The sequence below is a fragment of the Salvelinus namaycush genome, chromosome 39 (assembly GCF_016432855.1).
Source record: "Salvelinus namaycush isolate Seneca chromosome 39, SaNama_1.0, whole genome shotgun sequence".
NCBI classification, from domain to species: Eukaryota; Metazoa; Chordata; class Actinopteri; order Salmoniformes; family Salmonidae; genus Salvelinus; species Salvelinus namaycush.
Genome location: NC_052345.1, coordinates 1702883 through 1723384, shown reverse-complemented (window position 1 = coordinate 1723384; position 20502 = coordinate 1702883). Strand labels below are relative to the sequence as shown.

Sequence of the window (20502 nt, the reverse complement as noted above, 5' to 3'; positions counted from 1 at the left end):
TCTCTCTCGCTCCCCTTTTCTCTTGCGCCCCTTATTTTCTTTCTCTCCATTTTCTCTCTCGCGCCCTTTTCCCTCTATCCTTTTTCTCTGTTCCCTTTGTCTCTTCTTTTACTCTCTCCTCTTTTACTCTCTCCTTTCTTTCTATATCTCATTTTTTCCTCTCCTCTTTCTCTCTCCTCTTTTACTCTCTCTTTTTACTCTCTCCCCCTCTCATTCTCTCTTTTTTTATCTCACTCTTTTACTCTTTCACTCTCTCCCCTTACTCTCTCTCCTTTTACTCTCTCTCTCTCCTCTTTTTCTCTCTCCTCTTTTACTCTCTCTCTCCTCTTTTACTCTCTCTCTCCTCTTACTCAATTTTTTTTTCAAATTCAAGCTGCTTTATTGGCATGAAAAACATTGTGTCAATATTGCCAAAGCAACAATGTATACAATATACATTGTAATAAAATTATAAACAATGACAAATAATAATATAGAATGGCAGTAATTAATAATACAAAATTAAATATAAAAATAGTAACAATAAAATGGTAACAGTCAATAATGTAATAAAAAAATGAAACTATAACTAACTTATAACTAAATAACGGTCATCTTCACCATTACATTGGTACTACAACTACTATCATCATTACCACTACTACCACCACCACCATCATTAAACTGCTATCATTACCATTACCACCCATACCATTACTACTTGGAATGATAAACAACAATAATAATAGTAATAACAATAACAGTAATAACAATAACAGTCATAAGTGCTGCTTACTATGCAGATGTTATTATTCAGTGTCTCAGGCTATGGCAGGCAAATACATATTTGGCTGCAAGAGGAGCCATTGCTCCTTCGCCCATGAGTATTTTTAGTTTTTCCTCTGGGTTTAATAAGTTAAAATTTGGAATAAATGTAGACATTTCTGTGAATAATGAATCTCTTGGTGAGGAATATTTATCACAGTAAAGGAGAAAGTGCATCTCTGTTTCTACATCCCCTGTCGTGCAGTGATCACATACACGCTCCTCTTTGGGTAGCCATGTCTTTTTATGTCTGCCGGTTTCTATTGCCAATCGGTGGTCACTCAGCCTGTACTTGGTAAGGATCTGTCTCTGCTTCGTATCTCTGACAGAGTAGAGATATTCAGCCAATTCATATTCTCTGTTTAGGGTCAGATAGCAATTTAGTCGGCTTTGGGATTTTGTTTCGTTTTTCCAATGTTGTATATATGAGTCCTTTGATTGGTTCATGATTTTGTTTATTGGAATTCTTTCTTTTGAAGCAGTGCTGGTGTCAGCTTGGTTGGTGAGGTCCAACACCAGCTGACTTGAGAGGGCTCGTTTCTGGGCTCAGCTCTTGGGTTTGAAGTGCTTTAAATTGCAGACTCGAATTTGGACTTGAATTTAGATGTAGCCAAAATTTTAATGATCTTTTCTGTATTTTCATTATTACTGGAAAGCGGCCCAATTCTGCCCTACATGCATTAGTTGGTGTATTTCTCTGGACTTGTAGGATTTTCCGACAGAATTCTGCATGTAGGGCTTCAATTGGATGTTTGTCCCACATTTTAAAGTCCAGTTTATTGAGTGGCCCCCAAACCTCACTTCCGTAAAGAGCTATTGGTAGGATTACACTGTCAAATATTTTGGTCCAAATTCTAATTGGGATGTTGATTTTGAATAATTTCATTTTTATTGCATACAATGCTCTGCGGGCTTTTTCTTTGAGTGCATTCACTGCCCTATTAAAGTTTCCCGATGCAGATATGGTCAGACCAAGGTAGGTGTAATTTTTTGTGTGTTCAATGATGGTGTTGTTCAGGGTGAATTTATATTTGTGTTTCTGACATCTGTTTTGTTTTTGGAAAATCATGATTTTAGTTTTTGGGAAATTTACTGCCAGGGCCCAATTATGGCAATATTGCTCTAGAATATTAATGTTCTGTTGAAGACCTTCTTTGGTTGGTGATAGAAGTACCAAGTCATCAGCATATAGCAGGTATTTCACCTCTGTGTCAAATAGTGTGAGTCCTGGGGCTGGAGAATTGTCCAACATGTCTGCTAATTCATTGATATAAATGTTGAAAAGATTTGGACTCAAACTACAGCCTTGTCTCACACCTCGACATTGTGAAAAGAATTCTGTTCTTTGGTTTTTGATTTTTATTGCACACTTGTTTTCTGTGTACATACATTTTATTAAGTCATACACCTTACCACCAAGCCCACTTTGGAGAATTTTGTAGAATAGCCCTTCGTGCCAAATAGAATCAAATGCTTTTTTAAAGTCAATAAAGCAAGCAAAGATTTTGCCCTCTTTTTTTTTGGTGGACGTGTTTATTAATTAGTGTGTGTAAGGTGTATATATGGTCAGTAGTGCGATGGTTAGGGAGAAAGCCAATTTGACATTTAGTTATTACATTTTTTTCTTGAAGAAAGGTTTGAATTCTTGAATTCAAAATGCTACAGAAAACCTTTGCCAAGTTACTGTTTACACAAATTCCCCTGTAATTATTGGGGTCTGATTTGTCTCCACTTTTGTGGATAGGGGAGATGAGCCCCTGGTTCCAGACATCAGGGAAGCAGCCAGAAGTTAAAACCATGTTGAACAATTTAAGCACAGCATTTTGCAACTCAGGTGTGCTGTTTTTCAGCATTTCATTTCTGATGTTGTCTAGACCACAAGCCTTCTTTGATTTAATAGATTTGAGCTTTTCATTTAGTTCTTGTAGGGTTATTGGGTAATCTAATGGATTTTGGTTGTTTTTAATGACTGATTCAAGGATGTTCAATTTTTCTTTAATTTCTAATTGGTTCTGTTTTAAGTCTTTTTGTGGGATGTTTTTGTATAGATTATCAAAATAAGTTTTCCAAATTCCTACATCTTGTATGGCTAAATCTTGTGGCTTTGTTGTGCTTAAATTGTTCCACATGTCCCAGAACTGATTTTGGTCAATTGCGTTTTCAATTTCATCAAGTGTCTTGGTATAATTCAGTTTCTTGCGTTTCAGTGTATGTTTATACTGTTTCAGAGTTTCCAAGTATTCATATCGTAGCTCTGGGTTGTTTTGCTGCTTATGTTTTTTGTTTGACATTTGTCTTAGGTGTTTTCTAATTGTTTTACATTCATTATCAAACCATTTGTCAGAAACATTTTGTTTTTTGTTTCTGATGTTGCATTTCTTTGGTTTTCTCAAATTTGCTTTCGATGCTGCTTTTTGGAATACGCAGTTGATGTTTAGAGTAGCCGAATTGACACCATCTTTATTGTTTTGGTATTGTGAGTTATTGAAAAACTGTATAGAGTTCATCATTTCATTTGAGTTCAATGTTTCAATGAATCTCTCTGCACTGTTTGGAGCCCATCTGTACGATTGGTTTATGTTGTAGAGTTTATTGGGCAGTTTTTTTGAATGAATATTGCCGGTTAATTTCTTCAAAAACACGTTGATCTGACTGTGATCTGACAATATTGTCTGTGGTCTGACAGTGAATGCACTAATGGAGGAGGGGTCAATGTCCGTGATGGCATAATCGACTACACTTGTCCCAAGAGCTGAGCAGTAAGTAAACTGACCTAAAGAGTCCCCTCTGATTCTACCATTAAGCATGTACAGGCCTAAGGCTCGACAGAGATGCACTAACTCCTTCCCATACTCTCTCTCTCTCTCTTTCTCTCTCTCTTACTCTCTCTTACTTACTCTCTCTCTCTTACTCTCTCTTACTCTCTCTCTCTCTTACTCTCTCGCTCCTCTTTTACTCTCTCTCGCTCCTCTTTTACTCTTTCTCGCTCCTCTTTTACTCTCTCTCCTCTTTTACTCTCTCGCTCCTCTTACTCTCTCTCGCTCCTCTTTTACTCTCTCCTCTTTTACTCTCTCCCCTTACTCTCTCCCCCTTCTTTCTCTCTCGCTCCCGTCTCCCTTTTGCTCTCTCTGTTTCTCTTTGCGTTGTCTCTCTTTTACTCTTTCTCCCTATCTCTTTTTCCCCTCTCCTCTTTTACTCTCTACCCTCTTTTTCTTTCTGTCTCTCTATTCTCTCCGCCTTTTTTCCTCTCTCCAGTCTGTTTTCTCTCGCTCTTTCGCTCCCTTTTTCTCTTTCTATGGACGCAATAGCGCTATGTGGCCACCAGATGGAGGAATTGGAACAAAATTAACATGAAGTCACTGCCATTATCGGACAATTTCCAATGGGATTTAAAAAATATATTTGTAAATTTATAGGTAATAATAGGAGGAAGATGGATGCCCCCCCAAAAACATTATATATAGGGGTAAAGGGGGTCAAAATAAGGAACGCTTCACGAATTTGCGTGTCATCCTTGCGCAGGGGCCATGCTAATCTTCTCTGTATCGTTCCAATTTTAGTATATGTGCTGCCGAAGCGAGCACAATACAGACATAGGAGAGGCCCTCATATATAGAGCACAACCCCCCTGACGTTTCGGGTCCTGGTTGGGGTCAAACAGACCTTCAGAGGCTCAACAACCACCCTGAGAAGATTTCCACAGGATATTGTATAGACATGAACCTGGTAGAGATAATAATGGCCACCTTGTGTGTTGTAATGTTCTAGCCTCTGCCTCAGAGAGTTGCAATGTATGCTGGGTGATATGCGAGTACACTGTCCCATCTAGGACGTTGATAGGGTAGAACATAACGACACGTAGCAAAAGCCCTCCCACAAAACTCCACCCACTCACTGAAACCCGACACGCTCTGGGGCTGCATTCACAAAAGGTCCTCACACACAGACGTAGCAGGAAATGTGAAGCCTACGAGAGAGAAACCCTAACATGAGAAAAGAGGGAAGAAAGAAAGGATAGAGGGAAAAAGAGAGACATAAAGAAGGGGGAGAGAGAGAAAAAGGGGAAAGAGAAAGAGTCATAATGGAGATATAAAGAGAAGAGACAGAGAGGAAGTGAGAAAGTAAAAGGGGAGAGAGCGTAAAAGGATAGAGGGGAAAAGGGAAGCGAGAGAGAAAAAAAATAAGAAGGGCGCATTAGAGAGAGAGAAAAAAGGGGGGGAGAAAGAGTCAAAAAGGAGAGATAACGAGAGAGAGAGAAACCCTAACATGAGGATTTTAAAATCGTCTACCTTATGTGAAAATGTGTTATTTGGTATGCAGTGAAGTCAGCCAAACCAAAGAGAGAGAGAGAAAAAGGAGAGAGAGAGAGACTACATCATTTCCTTGACGAACACAACGTCCTGAGCGGAAGCCAGATTGGATTTCTAAAAAATGATCGTACAACAGACCACATTTACACCCTCCACACTCTAATTGATAAACAAGTTAATCAAAACAAAGGCAAAATCTACTCGTGTTTTGTAGATTTCAAGAAAGCATTTGATTAAATTTGGCACGAAGGTCTTTTTTATAAACTAATAGAAAGTGGTATTGGAGGGAAAACATATGATTTTATTAAATCAATGTACACTATAAACAAATATGCGGTTAAAATTGGCAACAAGCAAACAGACTTCTTCTCTCAGGGGCGTGGAGTGAAACAGGGCTGCCCAATAAGTCCAACATTATTTAACATCTACATTAATGAATTGGCAAAAACATTAGAAGAATCGGCAGCACCTGGTATCACCCTACACAACACTGAAATCAAGTGTCTGCTGTACGCAGGTGACCTGGTGCTGCTGTCTCCCACTAAATAGGGGTTACAGCAGCACCTAGATCGTCTTCACAGGTTCTGTCAGACCTGGGCTCTGACCGTTAACCTAAAAAACCCAAATATAATGATATTCCAAAAAAGGGCCGGAAATAAGGATGACAAATATAAATTCTATTTGGACACAGTTCTATAAGAACACACCAAAAACTACACATATCTAGGACTAAATATCAGCAACACAGGTAGCTTTCACATGGCTGTGAATGAGCTGAGAGACAAAGCAAGAAGAGCATTCTATGCCATTAAAAGGAACATCAGAATTGAAATTCCAATTAGAATCTGGCTAAAAAAAATTCAATCAGTTATAGAACCAATTGCTCTATATGGCAGTGAAGTATGGGGTCCACTCTCTAATAATGAATTTACTAAATGGGACAAACAGCCAATTGAAATATTGCATGCAGAGTTTTGCAAGACTGTATTGCAAGTACAAAGAAAAACTCCAAATAACGCATGTAGGGCAGAATTGGGCCAATACCCCCTCCTCATTCGAATAGAAAAAAGAGCCATCAAATTTTACAACCATCTAAAAACAAGTGACCCTAAAACATTCCATCACACAGCTCTACAATGTCAAGAGATGAAACCAGAGAAGAGTCCCCTCAGCCAGCTGGTTCTGAGGCTCAGTTCACCAACCCAAACCAACCCCATAGAGCCTCGGGACAGCCCTCAGAAAATCTGGCCCAACCAAATCATCACAAAACAAAAAGAAAAATATATCACCTATTGGAAAGACACCACAAAAAATCAAAGTAAACTTCAATGCTATTTGGCTCTAAACAGACAGTACATGGTGGCAGACTATCTGACCACTGTGACTGATAGAAAACTGAGGAAAACATTGACTAGGTACAGACTCAGTGAGCACAGTCTGGCTATAGAGACCGGTCGTCACAGACAAACCTGGCTGCCCAGAGAGGACAGGCTGTGCTCACTCTGCTCCAGGGGAGAGGTAGAGACAGAGGTGCATTTCCTATTACACTGTGACAAATACTCAGACCTAAGAGCATATTTCTTTCCCAAAATGATAATTCAATACAAAGAATTTGAAACTATAAAAGATGAAGAAAAAATCTAATATTTATTGGGTGAAAAGCCAAAATGTGCAATTTTGGCAGCCAAATATGTGTCCTCCTGCCACAACCTGAGGGACAGCCAGTGAAAAGTGCAAAGTAATGTTGATAATATTTCCCATTTAGCTTAGTTTTGTTTTGTCTTTCATACCAGGTCATATGTCTTCTCAGTCATGTTGACACTGGTCTACTACCATTGCTTTAATGTATTGTTGTTCTGATTAATATTGTTGTTGTTGTTAATGGTAATCCCATGTCCACTACTACTATTATTATTGCTGTTGGTCCCACCATTTATTTATATATAAATATATATATTTTGTATACATATATATTTTTATTTTTCGATATGTATACTTTGACAATGTAAGTAATAATGAACTTGCCATGTCAATAAAGTCAATTGAATTGAATTGAGAGAGCGAGTAAAAGGAGAGAGAGAGAGAGAAAGTAAAAAGGAAAGAGAGAGAGAAAAAGGAGAGAGAGAGTGTAAAAGGAGAGAGAGAGAGAGATAAAGGAGAGAGAAAAGAGGGAAAAGGGAGAGACAAAAAGGGAGGAGCGAGAGAGAGAGAAAAAGGGGAGACAGAAAGAGTCAAAAAGGAGATATAAAGAGACAGAGGAAGTGAGAAAGTAAAAGGGGAGAGAGCGAGAGAGTAAAAGGAGAGAGAGAAAAAGTAAAAAGGAGAGAGAGCGAGTAAAAGAGGAGAGGGAAAAAGGAGAGAAAGAAAATCAGAAGGGCGCGAGAGAGAGAAAGAGAAAAAGGGGGGAGAGATAAAGAGGGAGGAAGTGAGAGAGAAAAAGGAGAGAGAGAAAGCGAGAGAAAGGGGAGAGAGAGAGAAACCCTAACATGGGGATTTTAAAACCTTATGTGAAAATGTGCTATTTGGTAAGAAAGAAAGTGATCAATGATCAACTGTAAAAACTGTTGTTTTGTGACATTTTGACTTTAGTTATAGATGTAGAGACATTTAATTCATTATTTTAAGGAATGATTCTAGACTAAAATGTAGTGTAATAAGCTCAGCGTTTTCTGAATTAGAGCTTTTGGACTCCTTCCTCTGCTGGTTTGAGTTGCTTTTCCCCTGGTCTTTGTTCCTCACCCTTCCCCCGCTCTCTGCAACATGGCCCGGCCAAAGATACTTATAACTAACTCCCCATTTAGTAGCGAGATAAGCAGAATAGAGCGACACAGAAGAGTAGTAGAGAAGGAGAACGAGAGAAACAGCAGAGGAGAGGGAAACGGTAAAGAGAGCGATAGAGAACTAAAGATTCATATGTGGCCTGGCCGTGGTTGGAAGGTGACTGTTTCAGCTTTCATGTTGACACATTGCCAGTGTGGTTCAATAAGAGTTTTTTTAACTGGTGGTGGGGGGAGAGAGAAAAGGGAGAAGAGACAGAAGGGGGAGAGGGAGAATGAGAAAAGAGGAGAGACAGAAGGGGGAGAGAGAGAAACTATAAAAAGGGGGAGAGAAAGAACGAGAGAAAAAGGGAGAGTGACAAAAAGGGAGGGAGAGGAGAATGGGAGAGCTTGAAAAAGGGAGGGGGAGAGAAACAAGAAAGAGGGATTGAGAAAAAGGGGGAGAATGAGAGAGATAGAGCGAAAAGGGAGAGAATGAGGAGGGAGAGATCGAAAATGGAGTGAGAAAAAGGGTGCGCGAGAAGATAAAAAGGGAGGAGAGAGACAAAAGAGAAAGGGGAGAGACTGAGAATGAGGAGAGAAAAGAGAGACAAAAATGAGTGATGAAATGAAATGATGGATGCTAATTTTGTTCCAATTCCTCCATCTGGTGGCCACGTAGCGCTATTGCATCCATTGGCTTATTTTTTAAATCCCATTGGAAATTGACTTCATGTTAATTTTGTTCCAATACCTCCATCTGGTGGCCACGTAGCGCTATTGCATCCATTGGCTTTATCACTGACACTGTCAGCCAAACCAATGACATGGGGGGAAAGAGAGAGGGGGAGAGAGATTAAAAGGGGGGAGAGAGAGAGAGAAAAGGGGAGAGGGAGGGATAGAAGACAAAAATGAAAATAGTGGGAAAAATCTGAGGGATGGCAAATAGGGAGAGGGGAAAAGAGGGGAGGGGATAAAGTGGGAAAAATATAGAGGGGAATGGAAATTTGGGAGGGTAAAATAGGGGTAAGGGGAAGGGTATTATGGGAGGGGAAAATAGTGGGAAATATATAGGGGAGGGGAAGGTAAATAATTTTACCCTCCCCTATTTCACCCCGCTATTTATTCCCCCATATATTTTCCACAGCCCTAATTTGACCCTCCTATGTTCCCGTCCCCCATATTTTCCCCATTCTTTTCCTCCTATTTCCCCTCACTACCCGGCCAAGGACCTCCAGCAACCCCCTGAAGCCATTTAGAGCCATACCAGATGGACCTCCAGCACCCTCCTGAAGCCATTTCGAGTCATACCGGAATTTGCACATGGTAACCCGTTCAATTACCAGGTGCACGGCTGGACTTAGTCTGTGGAACAAGAGCTGAACATAGTGCAATGAGAGAGGAGTTGAACTCTCGTTTTTCTGATAAAAATAAATAAATCTATTGTCTCCTCATTCTCCCTTTTTTCTCTCTCCCCCTTTCGCTCACCCTCTCCCTTTTTCTCTCTCATTTGTCTCGCTCTCCCACTTCTCTCCTCATTCTACCCCTTTTCTCTCTCTCTCCCCTTTCACTCGCTCCCTTGTCTCTTTCTCTCCTCATTCTCCCCCCTTTTTTCTCCCTCTCCCTTTTTCTCTCTCCTCATTCTCCCCCTTTTTCTCTATTTCACTCCCCTTTCTCTCTCTCTCCCTTTTTGTCTCTCTCCCCCCTTTTCTCTCCTTCTTCCTCTTTTTCTCTTGCTCTCCCTCCCCTTTCGCGATCCCTCCCCCTTTATTTCTCTCTCGCCCCATTTTTCTTTTCTCATTCTCCCCTTCATCTCTCTCTCCTCTTGTCTCTCTCCCCCTTTTCTTTCTTTTCTCTCCTCATTCTCCCCTTTGGTTCAATAAGGAGAGAGACAAAAAGAGAAAGGGGAGAGAGTTTAAGAAAAAGGGGAAGAATGAGGAGAGAAAAGAGACAAAAATGAGAGAGCGAAAGGGGGATTGAGAAAAAAGGAGAGAGCGAGAGAAAAAGAGGGCTGAGTCAGTGATAAAGCCAATGGATGCAATAGCGCTACGTGGCCACCAGATGGAGGTATTGGAACAAAATTAACATGAAGTCAATTTCGTATTGGGTATTTTAAAAATTAAAGCCAATGGATGCAATAGCGCTATGTGGCCACCAGATGGATGCTAATTTTGTTCCAATTCCTCCATCTGGTGGCCATGTAGCGTCCCCCATATCCTCTTTTCTCATTCTCCCTCTCCCCCTTCTGTCTCTTCTCCCTTTTCTCTCTCCCCCCACCACCAGTTAAAAAAACTCTTATTGAACCACACTGGCAATGTGTCAACATGAAAGCTGAAACAGTCACCTTCCAACCACGGCCAGGCCACATATGAATCTTTAGTTCTCTATCGCTCTCTTTACCGTTTCCCTCTCCTCTGCTGTTTCTCTCGTTCTCCTTCTCTACTACTCTTCTGTGTCGCTCTATTCTGCTTATCTCGCTACTAAATGGGGAGTTAGTTATAAGTATCTTTGGCCGGGCCATGTTGCAGAGAGCGGGGGAAGGGTGAGGAACAAAGACCAGGGGAAAAGCAACTCAAACCAGCAGAGGAAGGAGTCCAAAAGCTCTAATTCAGAAAACGCTGAGCTTATTACACTACATTTTAGTCTAGAATCATTCCTTAAAATAATGAATTAAATGTCTCTACATCTATAACTAAAGTCAAAATGTCACAAAACAACAGTTTTTACAGTTGATCATTGATCACTTTCTTTCTTACCAAATAGCACATTTTCACATAAGGTTTTAAAATCCCCATGTTAGGGTTTCTCTCTCTCTCCCCTTTCTCTCGCTTTCTCTCTCTCCTTTTTCTCTCTCACTTCCTCTCTCTTTAGCTCTCCTCCCTTTTTGTTTCTCTCCCCCTTCTTTTTCTCTCTCTCGCGCCCTTCTGATTTTCTTTCTCTCCTTTTTCCCTCTCCTCTTTTACTCGCTCTCTCTCCTTTTTACTTTCTCTCTCTCTCTCTCCTTTTACTCTCTCGCTCTCTCCCCTTTTACTTTCTCACTTCCTCTCTGTCTCTTCTCTTTATATCTCCTTTTTGACTCTTTCTGTCTCTCCCCTTTTTCTCTCTCTCGCTCCTCCCTTTTTGTCTCTCTCTTTTTCTCCCTTTTCCCTCTATCCTCTTTCTTTCTTCCCTCTTTTCTCTCTCCTTTATCTCTCTCTCTCTCTCCTTTTACACTCTCTCTCTCCTTTTTCTCTCTCTCTTTCCTTTTTACTTTCTCTCTTTTACTCTCTCTCTCCTTTTACTCGCTCTCTCAATTCAATTGACTTTATTGACATGGCAAGTTCATTATTACTTACATTGTCAAAGTATACATATCGAAAAATAAAAATATATATGTATATATATACAAAATATATATATATTTATATATAAATAAATGGTGGGACCAACAGCAATAATAATAGTAGTAGTGGACATGGGATTACCATTAACAACAACAATATTAATCAGAACAACAATACATTAAAGCAATGGTAGTAGACCAGTGTCAACATGACTGAGAAGACATATGACCTGGTATGAAAGACAAAACAAAACTAAGCTAAATGGGAAATATTATCAACATTACTTTGCACTTTTCACTGGCTGTCCCTCAGGTTGTGGCAGGAGGACACATATTTGGCTGCCAAAATTGCACATTTTGGCTTTTCACCCAATAAATATTAGATTTTTTCTTCATCTTTTATAGTTTCAAATTCTTTGTATTGAATTATCATTTTGGGAAAGAAATATGCTCTTAGGTCTGAGTATTTGTCACAGTGTAATAGGAAATGCACCTCTGTCTCTACCTCTCCCCTGGAGCAGAGTGAGCACAGCCTGTCCTCTCTGGGCAGCCAGGTTTGTCTGTGACGACCGGTCTCTATAGCCAGACTGTGCTCACTGAGTCTGTACCTAGTCAATGTTTTCCTCAGTTTTCTATCAGTCACAGTGGTCAGATAGTCTGCCACCATGTACTGTCTGTTTAGAGCCAAATAGCATTGAAGTTTACTTTGATTTTTTGTGGTGTCTTTCCAATAGGTGATATATTTTTCTTTTTGTTTTGTGATGATTTGGTTGGGCCAGATTTTCTGAGGGCTGTCCCGAGGCTCTATGGGGTTGGTTTGGGTTGGTGAACTGAGCCTCAGAACCAGCTGGCTGAGGGGACTCTTCTCTGGTTTCATCTCTTGACATTGTAGAGCTGTGTGATGGAATGTTTTAGGGTCACTTGTTTTTAGATGGTTGTAAAATTTGATGGCTCTTTTTTCTATTCGAATGAGGAGGGGGTATTGGCCCAATTCTGCCCTACATGCGTTATTTGGAGTTTTTCTTTGTACTTGCAATACAGTCTTGCAAAACTCTGCATGCAATATTTCAATTGGCTGTTTGTCCCATTTAGTAAATTCATTATTAGAGAGTGGACCCCATACTTCACTGCCATATAGAGCAATTGGTTCTATAACTGATTGAATTTTTTTTAGCCAGATTCTAATTGGAATTTCAATTCTGATGTTCCTTTTAATGGCATAGAATGCTCTTCTTGCTTTGTCTCTCAGCTCATTCACAGCCATGTGAAAGCTACCTGTGTTGCTGATATTTAGTCCTAGATATGTGTAGTTTTTGGTGTGTTCTTATAGAACTGTGTCCAAATAGAATTTATATTTGTCATCCTTATTTCCGGCCCTTTTTTGGAATATCATTATATTTGGGTTTTTTAGGTTAACGGTCAGAGCCCAGGTCTGACAGAACCTGTGAAGACGATCTAGGTGCTGCTGTAACCCCTATTTAGTGGGAGACAGCAGCACCAGGTCACCTGCGTACAGCAGACACTTGATTTCAGTGTTGTGTAGGGTGATACCAGGTGCTGCCGATTCTTCTAATGTTTTTGCCAATTCATTAATGTAGATGTTAAATAATGTTGGACTTATTGGGCAGCCCTGTTTCACTCCACGCCCCTGAGAGAAGAAGTCTGTTTGCTTGTTGCCAATTTTAACCGCATATTTGTTTATAGTGTACATTGATTTAATAAAATCATATGTTTTCCCTCCAATACCACTTTCTATTAGTTTATAAAAAAGACCTTCGTGCCAAATTTAATCAAATGCTTTCTTGAAATCTACAAAACACGAGTAGATTTTGCCTTTGTTTTGGTTAACTTGTTTATCAATTAGAGTGTGGAGGGTGTAAATGTGGTCTGTTGTACGATAATTTTTTAGAAATCCAATCTGGCTTCCGCTCAGGACGTTGTGTTCGTCAAGGAAATTATGTAGTCTCTCTCTCTCTCCTTTCTCTCTCTCTCTCTCTTTGGTTTGGCTGACTTCACTGTATACCAAATAGCACATTTTCACATAAGGTAGACGATTTTAAAATCCCCATGTTAGGGTTTCTCTCTCTCTCTCGTTATCTCTCCTTTTTGACTCTTTCTGTCTCTCCCCCCCTTTTTTCTCTCTCTCTAATGCGCCCTTCTTATTTTCTTTCTCTCTCGCTTCCCTTTTCCCTCTATCTTTTTACTCTCTCTCCCCTTTTACTTTCTCACTTCCTCTCTGTCTCTTCTCTTTATATCTCCATTATGACTCTTTCTCTCTCCCCCTTCTTTATGTCTCTCTTTTTCCCTTTATCCTTTCTTTCTTCCCTCTTTTCTCATGTTAGGGTTTCTCTCTCGTAGGCTTCACATTTCCTGCTACGTCTGTGTGTGAGGACCTTTTGTGAATGCAGCCCCAGAGCGTGTCGGGTTTCAGTGAGTGGGTGGAGTTTTGTGGGAGGGCTTTTGTTACGTCGTTATGTTCTACCCTATCAATGTCCTAGACGGGACAGTGTACTCGCATATCACCCAGCATACATTGCAACTCTCTGAGGCAGAGGCTAGAACATTACAACACACAAGGTGGCCATTATCATCCCTACCAGGTTCATGTCTATACAATATCCTGTGGGAATCTTCTCAGGGTGGTTGTTGAGCCTCTGAAGGTCTGTTTGACCCCAACCAGGACCCGAAACGTCAGGGGGGTTGTGCTCTATATATGAGGGCCTCTCCTATGTCTGTATTGTGCTCGCTTCGGCAGCACATATACTAAAATTGGAACGATACAGAGAAGATTAGCATGGCCCCTGCGCAAGGATGACACGCAAATTCGTGAAGCGTTCCTTATTTTGACCCCTTTTACCCCTATATATAATGTTTTGGGGGGGGGCATCCATCTTCCTCCTATTATTACCCATAAATTCAAAAAAAAATTTTTTTAAATCCCATTGGAAATTGTCTGATAATGGCAGTGACTTCATGTTCATTTTGTTCCAATTCCTCCATCTGGTGGCCACATAGCGCTATTGCGTCCATAGAAAGAGAAAAAGGGAGCGAAAGAGCGAGAGAAAACAGACTGGGGAGAGAGGGAAAAAAGGCAGAGAGAATAGAGACAGAAAGAAAAAGAGGGTAGGGAGAAAAAGAGGAGAGGGGAAAAAGAGATAGGGAGAAAGAGTAAAAGAGAGACAACGCAAAGAGAAACAGAGAGAGCAAAAGGGAGACGGGAGCGAGAGAGAAAGAAGGGGGAGAGAGTAAGGGGAGAGAGTAAAAGAGGAGAGAGTAAAAGAGGAGAGCAGGAGAGAGAGTAAGAGGAGAGAGAGAGTAAAAGAGGAGAGAGAGTAAAAGAGGAGAGCGAGAGAGAGTAAAAGAGGAGAGCGAGAGAGAGTAAAAGAGGAGCGAGAGAGTAAGAGAGAGAGAGAGTAAGAGAGAGAGAGAGAGCGAATAAGAGAGAGAGAAAGAGAGAGAGAGAGAGTATGGGAAGGAGTTAGTGCATCTCTGTCGAGCCTTAGGCCTGTACATGCTTAATGGTAGAATCAGAGGGGACTCTTTAGGTCAGTTTACTTACTGCTCAGCTCTTGGGACAAGTGTAGTCGATTATGCCATCACGGACATTGACCCCTCCTCCATTAGTGCATTCACTGTCAGACCACAGACACTATTGTCAGATCACAGTCAGATCAACGTGTTTTTGAAGAAATTAACCGGCAATATTCATTCAAAAAAACTGCCCAATAAACTCTACAACATAAACCAATCGTACAGATGGGCTCCAAACAGTGCAGAGAGATTCATTGAAACATTGAACTCAAATGAAATGATGAACTCTATACAGTTTTTCAATAACTCACAATACCAAAACAATAAAGATGGTGTCAATTCGGCTACTCTAAACATCAACTGCGTATTCCAAAAAGCAGCATCGAAAGCAAATTTGAGAAAACCAAAGAAATGCAACATCAGAAACAAAAAACAAAATGTTTCTGACAAATGGTTTGATAATGAATGTAAAACAATTAGAAAACACCTAAGACAAATGTCAAACAAAAAACATAAGCAGCAAAACAACCCAGAGCTACGATATGAATACTTGGAAACTCTGAAACAGTATAAACATACACTGAAACGCAAGAAACTGAATTATACCAAGACACTTGATGAAATTGAAAACGCAATTGACCAAAATCAGTTCTGGGACATGTGGAACAATTTAAGCACAACAAAGCCACAAGATTTAGCCATACAAGATGTAGGAATTTGGAAAACTTATTTTGATAATCTATACAAAAACATCCCACAAAAAGACTTAAAACAGAACCAATTAGAAATTAAAGAAAAATTGAACATCCTTGAATCAGTCATTAAAAACAACCAAAATCCATTAGATTACCCAATAACCCTACAAGAACTAAATGAAAAGCTCAAATCTATTAAATCAAAGAAGGCTTGTGGTCTAGACAACATCAGAAATGAAATGCTGAAAAACAGCACACCTGAGTTGCAAAATGCTGTGCTTAAATTGTTCAACATGGTTTTAACTTCTGGCTGCTTCCCTGATGTCTGGAACCAGGGGCTCATCTCCCCTATCCACAAAAGTGGAGACAAATCAGACCCCAATAATTACAGGGGAATTTGTGTAAACAGTAACTTGGCAAAGGTTTTCTGTAGCATTTTGAATTCAAGAATTCAAACCTTTCTTCAAGAAAAAAATGTAATAACTAAATGTCAAATTGGCTTTCTCCCTAACCATCGCACTACTGACCATATATACACCTTACACACACTAATTAATAAACACGTCCACCAAAAAAAAAGAGGGCAAAATCTTTGCTTGCTTTATTGACTTTAAAAAAGCATTTGATTCTATTTGGCACGAAGGGCTATTCTACAAAATTCTCCAAAGTGGGCTTGGTGGTAAGGTGTATGACTTAATAAAATGTATGTACACAGAAAACAAGTGTGCAATAAAAATCAAAAACCAAAGAACAGAATTCTTTTCACAATGTCGAGGTGTGAGACAAGGCTGTAGTTTGAGTCCAAATCTTTTCAACATTTATATCAATGAATTAGCAGACATGTTGGACAATTCTCCAGCCCCAGGACTCACACTATTTGACACAGAGGTGAAATACCTGCTATATGCTGATGACTTGGTACTTCTATCACCAACCAAAGAAGGTCTTCAACAGAACATTAATATTCTAGAGCAATATTGCCATAATTGGGCCCTGGCAGTAAATTTCCCAAAAACTAAAATCATGATTTTCCAAAAACAAAACAGATGTCAGAAACACAAATATAAATTCACCCTGAACAACACCATCATTGAACACACAAAAAATTACACCTACCTTGGTCTGACCATATCTGCATCGGGAAACTTTAATAGGGCAGTGAATGCACTCAAAGAAAAAGCCCGCAGAGCATTGTATGCAATAAAAATGAAATTATTCAAAATCAACATCCCAATTAGAATTTGGACCAAAATATTTGACAGTGTAATCCTACCAATAGCTCTTTACGGAAGTGAGGTTTGGGGGCCACTCAATAAACTGGACTTTAAAATGTGGGACAAACATCCAATTGAAGCCCTACATGCAGAATTCTGTCGGAAAATCCTACAAGTCCAGAGAAATACACCAACTAATGCATGTAGGGCAGAATTGGGCCGCTTTCCAGTAATAATGAAAATACAGAAAAGATCATTAAAATTTTGGCTACATCTAAATTCAAGTCCAAATTCGAGTCTGCAATTTAAAGCACTTCAAACCCAAGAGCTGAGCCCAGAAACGAGCCCTCTCAAGTCAGCTGGTGTTGGACCTCACCAACCAAGCTGACACCAGCACTGCTTCAAAAGAAAGAATTCCAATAAACAAAATCATGAACCAATCAAAGGACTCATATATACAACATTGGAAAAACGAAACAAAATCCCAAAGCCGACTAAATTGCTATCTGACCCTAAACAGAGAATATGAATTGGCTGAATATCTCTACTCTGTCAGAGATACGAAGCAGAGACAGATCCTTACCAAGTACAGGCTGAGTGACCACCGATTGGCAATAGAAACCGGCAGACATAAAAAGACATGGCTACCCAAAGAGGAGCGTGTATGTGATCACTGCACGACAGGGGATGTAGAAACAGAGATGCACTTTCTCCTTTACTGTGATAAATATTCCTCACCAAGAGATTCATTATTCACAGAAATGTCTACATTTATTCCAAATTTTAACTTATTAAACCCAGAGGAAAAACTAAAAATACTCATGGGCGAAGGAGCAATGGCTCCTCTTGCAGCCAAATATGTATTTGCCTGCCATAGCCTGAGACACTGAATAATAACATCTGCATAGTAAGCAGCACTTATGACTGTTATTGTTATTACTGTTATTGTTATTACTATTATTATTGTTGTTTATCATTCCAAGTAGTAATGGTATGGGTGGTAATGGTAATGATAGCAGTTTAATGATGGTGGTGGTGGTAGTAGTGGTAATGATGATAGTAGTTGTAGTACCAATGTAATGGTGAAGATGACCGTTATTTAGTTATAAGTTAGTTATAGTTTCATTTTTTTATTACATTATTGACTGTTACCATTTTATTGTTACTATTTTTATATTTAATTTTGTATTATTAATTACTGCCATTCTATATTATTATTTGTCATTGTTTATAATTTTATTACAATGTATATTGTATACATTGTTGCTTTGGCAATATTGACACAATGTTTTTCATGCCAATAAAGCAGCTTGAATTTGAAAAAAAAATTGAGTAAGAGGAGAGAGAGAGTAAAAGAGGAGAGAGAGAGTAAAAGAGGAGAGAGAAAAAGAGGAGAGAGAGAGAGTAAAAGGAGAGAGAGTAAGGGGAGAGAGTGAAAGAGTAAAAGAGTGAGATAAAAAAAGAGAGAATGAGAGGGAGAGAGAGTAAAAAGAGAGAGTAAAAGAGGAGAGAGAAAGAGTAAAAGAGGAGAGGAAAAAAGGAGATATAGAAAGAAAGGAGAAAAAGGAGAGAGTAAAAGAGGAGAGAGTAAAAGAAGAGAGACAAAGGGAACAGAGAAAAAGGATAGAGGGAAAAAGGGCGCAAGAGAAAAAATGGAGAGAAAGAAAATAAGGGGCGCAAGAGAGAAAATGGAGAGAAGAGAGAGAGTAAAAGGAGAGAGTAAAAGAAAAGGAAGAGAGAGAAAAAAGTAGAGGGGAGAGAGAAAAAAGGGGGGAGAGAAACAAAAAGGGGGGAGAAAAACAAAAAGGGAGGAGCGAGAGAAAGGGAGAGAGAGAGTAAAAGGGGAGAGAGAGAGAAATTAGAGAGAGAGTATGGGAAGAGAGAGAGAAAAAAATAGAGAGAAAAAAGGAGAGGGAGACAAAGGGAAATGGAGGACCGAGAGAGAGAAAAGGGAGAGGAAGGGAGAAACAAAGGAAAGAGAAAAAAAGGGCACGAGAGAGAAGGGCAGAGAGAAACAAAAAGGGAGGAGCAAGAGAGAAAAAAAGGGAAGAGACATAAACGGAGAGAGAAACAAAAAGGGAGGGGGTAAAAAGGGAGGAGCGACAAAATAGTCAAAAAGGAGAGAGAGTAAAAGGGGTGAGAGAAAATGGAGAGAAAGAAAAAAGAAGGGTGCGAGAAGAGCAGAGAGAAAAAGGGAGGAAAGGAGAGATAAAATGGAGAGAAACAAAAAGGGAGGGGAAAAGGGAGGAGTGAGAGAGGGAAATGGAGGAGCGAGAGAAAAAGGAAGCAAGAAAAAAAGAGGAGTAGGGGAGAGAGAGAAAGAGTAAAAGGGGGAGAGACAAAAGAGTCAAAAAGAAGAGAGAAAAAAGTTAGAGAAAAAAGGGAGTGAGAAGAGAGAAAATGGAGAAAGAAAAAAGGGAGACAAAAAGGGGGAGAGAGAAACAAAAAGGGAGGAGCAAGAAAGAAAAAGGGAGCAGGAGAGAAAGAGGGAAGAGAGACATATAGGGAGAGGAACAAAAAGGGAGAGAAACATAAAGGGAGGGGGGGAAAAGATAGGAAAGAGAAATGGAGGAGCGAGAGAAAGGGAGCGAAAGAAAAAGGGAACGAGTGATAAGGGGAGAGCGAGAGAGAGTATGGGGAGAGAGAAAGAGGAGAGAGATAGAGAGAGTAAGAGGACAGGGAGAGAAAGGGGAGAGAGAGTGTAAGGAGCGAGAGTGTAAGAGGAGAGAGAGAGAGTAAAAGGGGGGAGACAAGAGACAGAAAGAGTCAAAAAGGAGAGAAAAAAGAGAAGGAAGAGCGAAAGAGAAAAAAAGGGAGCGAGAGAAAGAGAAAAAAGGCAGAGAGAAAGGGGAGAGAGAGCTTAAGGAGAGAGAGTAAGAGAGAGAGAGTAGAAGAAGAGAGAAAAAGAGGGAAGAGAGAAAGATAGAGGGGAAAAGGGAGCGAGAGAGTAGAGAAAAAAAGGGGGGGAGATGAACAAAAAGAAGGGGGAGAGAAAGGGAGCGAGAGAAAGGGGAGAGAGAGAGAGAGTAAGGGGAGAGAGAGTGTAAGGGGAGAGAGAGTGTAAGGGGAGAGAGAGTGTAAGGGGAGAGAGAGTGTAAGGAGAGAGAGAGTAAGGAGAGAGAGAGTAAGGGGAGAGAGAGAGAGTAAGGAGAGAGAGAGAGTGTAAGGAGAGAGAGAGAGAGTAAGGGGAGAGAGAGTAAGGGGAGAGAGAGAGAGAAAAAGAGGAGAGAGAGAAAAAGAGAGTAAGGGGAGAGAGAAATAGTAAAAGGGGGAGAGACAAGAGACAGAAAGAGTCAAAAAGGAGAGAAAAAAGAGATAAAGGAAGAGCGAAAGAAAATGGAGGTAAAGAAAAAAAGAAGGTAGCGAGAGAAACAAAAAGGGAGGAGCAAGAGAGAGAGACATAAAGGGAGGTAAACAAAAAGGGAGGGGGGGAAAGGGAGGAGTGAGAGAAAAAGGGAGCGAGAGAGAGTAAGGGGAGAGAGAAAGGAGAGAAAAAGAGGATAGACGGGAAAAGGGAGCGAGAGAGAAAATGGAGAGAAAGAAAATAAGGGCGTGAGAGAAAAAAAAGGGAGCGAGAGAGCAGAAGAGTAGAGAAAAAAAGGGGGGGAGATGAACAAAAAGAAGGGGGAGAGATACAAAAGGGGAGAGAAAGAGAAAACAGGAGCGAGAGAGAAAATATATAAAGAGGGGAGAGACAGAAAGAAAGAGACAAAGGGAACAGAGTAAAAGGGGAGAGAGAGAGAAAAAGGGAGACAAAAAAAGGGGAGACAGAGAAAAGGGAGCGAGAGAGAAAGGGAGAGATAAAAAGGAAAGAGAAAAAAGAAGGGCAAGAGAGAAAGAGGAGAGAGAGAGAAAAGGGAGAGGAAGGGA

General features: G+C 40.1%; 2 non-coding genes across 2 annotated transcripts; one reads left to right on the top strand and one right to left on the bottom strand.

The window, feature by feature from the left end:
* Positions 1-4281: 4281 nt before the first annotated feature.
* Positions 4282-4388, bottom strand: LOC120033091. Its single transcript, XR_005473927.1, has one exon. It is a non-coding gene; the product is annotated as a U6 spliceosomal RNA (small nuclear RNA).
* A 9543-nt stretch (positions 4389-13931) lies between these two features.
* LOC120033088 lies at positions 13932-14038 on the top strand. The gene has a single exon (XR_005473924.1). It is a non-coding gene; the product is annotated as a U6 spliceosomal RNA (small nuclear RNA).
* The last annotated feature ends 6464 nt before the right edge of the window (positions 14039-20502 follow it).